Below are 7067 nucleotides of genomic sequence, written 5' to 3' on the forward strand. Positions count from 1 at the left end.
CAGCAATATAAACCCTATTTAAGACAGTTGTTTTCTGCACTTAGACCAGTTGTAACCTTCTGTAATGGTTCCCATCTGTTCACAAGAAGAGCTTCATTGGTGAGAATCACTCACTTATCTGTGGGTATTAGAATGCAGTTAGGAATTATGCTGATCTTGTACATTTGTGGTAGTAGGTTCTCCTCTAAGATCCATGCACTCACTAGCCTAAGTAGGTGACTAGGTTCCAAAACTAGGCATGATTTCCCTTCTATTGAATATTCCTTAAGTCTGATTAGAGTATTGTTTGTTCCTATCAAGATATAAGTGTCACTATTGTACTTCTGGGAATATTTTGCCATGCTGGTCATTGATGTTTATAGGCATCACCAGCTGGGTAAGATAATTGCTTGCTTTTATTCCTTGTCAGTTTGCATAGACCCTTCTGGTACTATGAAAGCTAGGTCTCCAAGAAGAGGTTTTGGGGTCAAATCCAGCTTGCATCCTCTGAGTCCTGTCTCTAAAATATGTGTTGTCTTCAGCAATAGAGATTAACCTTCAAAATCTGGGAGGCAACCAAAGACAATATCTTCATAAAGTTGTTTTTAAGGTCATTTTCTTCTGGGTCATCTGCTTTGGGATGTTCAGGTGTTGCTGTTGTAGAATCATCAGGTTCTGGTGGTAACATATTGCTCTTTATGCTGTTTAATCTGTTCTTACACTGCTGTCTACCCATTTCTTCCTTTAATCAGAACAGGTGAGGCTCTAGGTCACTCTTCTTCCAATTAGTACAGGTGGGGCCTCTGGCTCCTGTGGTTTCTCCTCTTCCCAATTGGGCCAGGATGGGGCATATAGCTCCAGTGGTCACTGGTGACCCTGGGGCTAGTTGGCTGTTCCCAATAGGTACAGGGTGGGTGTATCAAGGACAATATCAATAGCTTATTTTGTTTGGGGATTTTTTTGACTCACCTGACCAAGAACTTGAAAGAATGTTTATTATGCCTGGCACTGGGGTTTTTGTCAGAAAGTCTATGGCTTTTTGGGGGAGCATTATATATACAAAGTGTTATAATTTAAATTCTCTCTCTCTCTCTCTCTCTCTCTCTCTCTCTCTCTCTCTCTCTCTTCTGTAGGGTGCTGCTTTTATGTGTTCTTCTAGAAGTTTCAGGTTTCACATCTATGTCTTTTTAGATCCATTTAGCTTTGTGAAAGGTGATAGATATGCATCTAATTCCATTCTTCTGGATGTGGAAATCCAGTTTTCCCATTTATTGAAGATACTCCCTTTTCTCTAGTGTATGTTTTTGGCATATTTGTCAATTATTAAATGGCTGAAGTTATGTGTACTCATGTTTGGGTCTTCAATTTTGTTTCACTGTTCTTCATGTCTATTTTCTACCAATACGAACCTATTTTTATTATTAAGGCTCTGTAATACATCTTGAACTCTGTAATGGTCCCTACAGCATTGTTCTTTTTCATTTTCAAGATTTTTTTTTTTTTGGCTATTCAAAGTTTTTTTGTGATTCCATATAAATTTTAGGATTTTTTTTCTATTTCTGTGAAGAATCTTGAGGATTATGATTATGATTACATTGATTCTGAAATTGCTTTTTTTTTGAACAGTCGTTTTCACAATATTAATTCTACCAATTTAGTTTACAGTGTACTTTGTTAGAGAAGAGGAAGAAAAATGTTTTTTGAACCCTGTTGGTGATTAATAAGCAAGACCATATATCTGCTGTGGGATGTCGTTCTGTATGTTGTGAATACGTATTGCTCTGATTGGTTGATAAATAAAATGCTGATTGGCCAGTAGCCAGGCAGGAAATATAGACAGGATAAGCAAACAAGGAGAATTCTGGGAAGAGGAAGGCTGAGTCAAGAGTTGCCAGCCAGACACAGAGGAAGCAAGATGACAAGGCAGAACTGAGAAAAGATACAAGCCATGTGGCTAAACACAAATAACAATTATGGTTTCAATTAAGTATAAGAGCTAGTCAGTAATAAGACTGAGCTAATGGCCGAGCAGTTATAATTAATATAAGCCTCTATGTGTTTACTTGGGGGACATGAGTGGGAGATATTTTTCCCAACTGCTGGCAGGCCGAGACACAGGAAAACTTCCAACTACTTATATCTTTTGTTGGAAACTACTTATCAGTCTGTTTGTCATGAACTAAATGGTATTTACTTAAGAAAAATAAAAAGACAATTATTATTATTTTAAAGGGCCATTTTAGAGTTTCTGTTTCTGTGATAAAACATTATGACAAAAGCAGTTTGAAATAAAACATTTAATTGGTCTTATGGTTTCAGAGTATAGTACATGGCAGAGCAAAGACATGGTAGCAGGAACAGTTGAGAACTCACATCTCAAACCTCAAGTATGAGGAGAGAGACCACATTGGGAATGGTAGGAGTCTTTTGAAACCTCAAACCCCATCCCCAAGTGAAACACCTCCTTCAACAAAGGCACATCTCCTAATCCTCCCAAATAGTTCCACCAACTAGGGACCAAGTATTCAAATATCCAAGACTATGTTGGGGTGCATCTCATTCCAGTCACCACAGGGAGTAATGATTATTTAAAAGTTAATGATCATGTTTCTGTACATTGGACAACTTAGCAGCTTAGATAATTTTTAATGTTCTATGGTGAATTATATTTTCTTTTATGACTAATGGTGTTTTTTTTTTCAGATAGTTATCACACTGCTCAATGCTCTAGGCTTGGTGAGTGGGGGATAGAAATGTGGTCTGATCCCCCGCCCCCCGCCACTGATGTTCTGAGGCAGATGAAGTCTGGAAATTTACCCAAGGTCAACTAGAGTAAGAGGGTTAAGGCTGACACTGTGGCCCAAGTATTTCTCCTATTTCTTACTCAGTTAATTGTCAGAGATGGCGTTAGTCTTGTTTCTGTGTGTGGCTGGGCCCATACAAAAAAATGCTCTTTTATGCCTAGTCCTTTTCAATCAGCATAATGTATTTATGAGTTGTGTTTGTGTTTCTGTAGTTGAAGAATACTATTCTCATTGGTGTATAGTATTACAATGTGCATATATTTCAAAGTATGTGCATACATTACAAAAATGTACATATTTTTCAAATTTTGGTTTATGAATAACAATACTATGAACATTCCTGTACACATATTTAGGGTGACCATTTGCTTCATCCTCTTAGTGATTACTAATGGTGCAGATACTGTTTGTCTTGGAAGTGTTCTTGCTTGTTACTTAATGCGTCAGTATTAAAACACAGGGGGACTTTTAAGATGTGGAGCTTAGTTGGAAATATTTTAGTCAGTGGGAGAGGATTAAAGTAGCTCTTATGGGACTCCTGAGTGCTTGAGAGAGTGCATTGTTCTCAGAGAAAGCAGCACCCCTGAATTTCTGCCTGGCTTTCCTTTTCAGATGTGATCCCTTCCTCCAACCTGATGTCATTGTGCCATCATCTGCTGCCATACCCTCACTAGAGACCAGGCCAGTGTTTCACTACCCATTCCCCTAATTTTGGACTTGAACATCCAGAACTGTGAGCAAAATAACTTTTTTCTGTTTATAAAGTTGACCTGCCTGGGGTATTTATTTCATTATAGTAACAAAACAGACTAATGCAGGAATATACCAAAGAGTTACATTTTTGAGTCACTGGCTAGGTATAAGTTGAACTCAGTGAATATTGCCAGGTCATTTTTTTTTCACAGATTCTTTAGGAAGAATGAAAAGGAGAAGTGGACAATATATGGAATATCTCTGAAGAGCATTTCACTAAGTGAGGGTGGCTTGATGGCAGTCTGAAGTCCCAGGCCTGTGCTGTCTTTTAGAACTCTGACAGTTCTATTTCTTGTTTTTCTGCACTCATTCATTAAGCAGAAACTCCATGTCACCCCAGAACACTAAGTGATAAGTGACTAACCTGGTTAATCCTTCCGAGGGCTAAGACAGACTCATGAAAAGTCAAATAAAAGAAATCTGTAGTTCTCTAAAATGAAAAGAAGCAAGACTAAAACCCCACAAGGTTGCCTTGTTGTTCCCTTTGGTAAGGAGGTATCACCAGCAGGAGTATAGCTTGTGCAATAGGAAGAAGGTGCTGAGAGCAAAGTACCTCAGTTTCACAAAGTAGAACAGCAACATCTATTTACTTAAGAGGGATCATGTTTTTATTACCAGGACCTGGGAGGAAACTCCAGCTCAATATGGGAGGAATGGAATGTAAATGAATCAATTATTATGTATGGGCATTAAGATCCATGTTGTACTTGTCTGCATTTTTATTTCCTTCCTTCCTTTCTTTTTTCTCTCTCTCTTCTTCCTTTCTCTCTCTCTCTTCCTTCCTTCCTTCCTTCCTTTATTTCTAACATTTTTTGTAGATCTAAAGATCAAAAGAGTAAAGGTGCCAATATGGAACTGTACTGATGTACCTGGCACACAGTAAATAGATAATAAATATTAATTCATTAATAACATGCATATTTAAGAATTAGCATGAATTGAGAGAATGTGTGTGTCCTTTCAATCTTTTTACAACTATATGAAGCTTTCTTTTTTAAAAAATTATTTATTTATTTATTTTACATCCTGACCACAGTTTCCCCTTCCTCCTCACCTGCCATCCCTACCCCCATCACTCCCTCTGTTCCCACACCCCATCCTCCTCCTCCGTTTCTATTTAGGAAAGGGCAAGTATTCTATGAGTATCAACAAAACTCAGAATATCAAATTGTAGTAAGACTAAGCACCTCCCCATGTATTAAGGCTGGACAAGGTGGCCCAGTATGAGGAGTAGGATCCCAAAGGCCCATAAAAGAGCCAGAGACTGCCCCTGTTCCCACTGTTAGGAGTCTCACAAGAAGACCAAGCTACACAACTGTAATACATATGCAGAGGGCCCATGTCAGTCCCATGCAGGCTCCCTGGTTGTCAGTTCAGTATCTGTGAACTCCTATGAGCCCAGGTTACTTGATTTTGTAAATTTTCTTGTGGTGTCCTTGACCCCTCTGGCTGCTACAATCCTTTCTCCTCCTCTTCTGTAGGATTCTCAAGCTCCATCTAAGGTTTGGCTGTGGATCTGTATCTGTTTCCAATAGTTGTTGGATGACAATTGGGCTAGGCTCCAATCTAGTCACAGGAGATGGGCAGATCAGACTACATATCTGCTATTCCTAGGTGTCTAAACTGGGGCCTTCCCTGTAGATTCCTGGAAGATTCCCTCCTGGCAGGGTTTTACCTGACCCCAAAATGCTCCCCTTTCCAGTAGTCTCTTTCAGCACCCCTCCGCCAACCCAATCACTCATGTTCACAAAATCTCTTCTATTTCTCCTTCCCGGGAGATCTAGGTGTCTCCCTACAAACCCTCCTTGTTACCTAGTCTCTCTGGGTCTGTGGATTGTGGCGTGTTTGTCCTTTATTTTACAGCTAATATGCACTTAAGAATGAGTACCATGGGTTGGGGATTTAGCTCAGTGGTAGAGCATTTGCCTAGCAAGCACAAGGCTCTGGGTTTGATCCTCAGCTAAAAAAAAAAAAAAAGAGAGAGAGAGAGAGAGAGAGAGAGAGAGAGAGAGAGAGAGAGAGAATGAGTACCATACCATGTTTGTCTTTCTACGTCTAGGCTACCTCATTCCAGATATTTTTTTTCTAGTTCCATGCATTTGCCATACATGAAGCATTCATAAACACAGTTGAGTTACATAGTTGTTTCTTCATAATCTGTCTTGAGGAAAAATTCTCCCTTTATAAAAGGCATGCCTTTTGGGTATAAGAAAGTAACCTGTTAAAAATCAGATCTAGATGCCACCTAGTGACTGGAGTCACAATTGCAGTAATGATTGCCAATGAGATTTGGCAAGGATGGGTTTGTTGGGTATGACAGTGGTACATAGGATCCACTGTATAGAAAAAGGCTTTATTTAAAAACAACAACAACAACAAAACTCTGATTCTAGGGGTAATCCTGTTATAGTCATGATGGCCTAGAATCTTCTGTTTTTAGGAGTGAGAGTTGAGTTCTTATTGAACTGAGCAGAAAGCTATCCCACTGAACCTGGAGCTCACCTACCAGCTAGTCAGAGAGAGATCCCAGGGACATCCTATGTGTTGCTGGGATTATAGGCGAATGCCACTGTTGCTGGGATGTTGCTTGGGTTCTGGGGACCCAAAGTCAGATCTTCATGCTTACATGACAAGCACTTTAGCCATGAGCCATTTTCCCAGGCCCCAAATAGCTTGTTTTTAATCCTTTGTTGCTCTTGTTCTATTAGTCCTTTGAGAGTTTCATATAATGTGTTTTGATCATATCCATCTGCCCTGCCAACTCTTCCCAGATCCACACACCCCTTCCCAACCACCCAACATCGTATTCTTTAAAAAATATTCTTTAAAATCAGTTTCTGACTCTTCCAAAGGAGGCCTACACACCGGCTGCCATGTCTCAAGCGATCCCTGAGAAGTTCCAGCACATTTTGCGAGTACTCAGCACCAACATTGATGGGTGGCGGAAATTAGCCATTAAGGGTGTGGGTGGAGATATGCTTATATGGTGTTGAAGAAAGCAGACTTTGACCTCACCAAGAGGGCTGGAGAACTCACGGATGATGAGATGGAATGTGTGATCACCATCATGCAGAATCCATGACAGAATCCACGATCCCAGACTGGTTCTTGAACAGACAGAAGGACATGAAAGACAGAAAGTACAGTCAGGATCTGGCCAATGGTCTAGACAACAAGCTACTGAGGACCTGGAGTGACTGAAGAAAATAAGAGCCTATAGGGGGCTACACCACTATTGGGGCCTTGGTGTCTGAGGTCAGCATACCAAGACCACTGGCCAGCAGGGCTGTACTGTGGGTGTTTCCAAGAAGAAATGAGTCCCTGGGCCTTCACTGTTAATAAATAGTTTATATATCTGTGCAGGGGGAAAAAAGCCAAGTTCTGCTGGCCAAATATTCTCAGATGTGCAGTCTTCCTCTGGAGAGTAGGCCACTTACCTTGGGCTACAATCACAAAAGAAGAAAAAATTCTCTCCTTCCATCAGCCAATAATTGCTAATAGATCCACACCTCAGGGTGGGATTGTGTGCCC

The 7067-nt window shown here is 40.2% G+C and overlaps 1 pseudogene; it reads left to right on the forward strand.

Annotated features, from left to right (window-relative positions):
• The first annotated feature begins 6409 nt into the window (after positions 1–6409).
• On the forward strand, positions 6410–6853 carry LOC118573619 (annotated as a pseudogene).
• The last annotated feature ends 214 nt before the right edge of the window (positions 6854–7067 follow it).

This window comes from Onychomys torridus, chromosome X, assembly GCF_903995425.1.
Source record: "Onychomys torridus chromosome X, mOncTor1.1, whole genome shotgun sequence".
NCBI classification, from domain to species: Eukaryota; Metazoa; Chordata; class Mammalia; order Rodentia; family Cricetidae; genus Onychomys; species Onychomys torridus.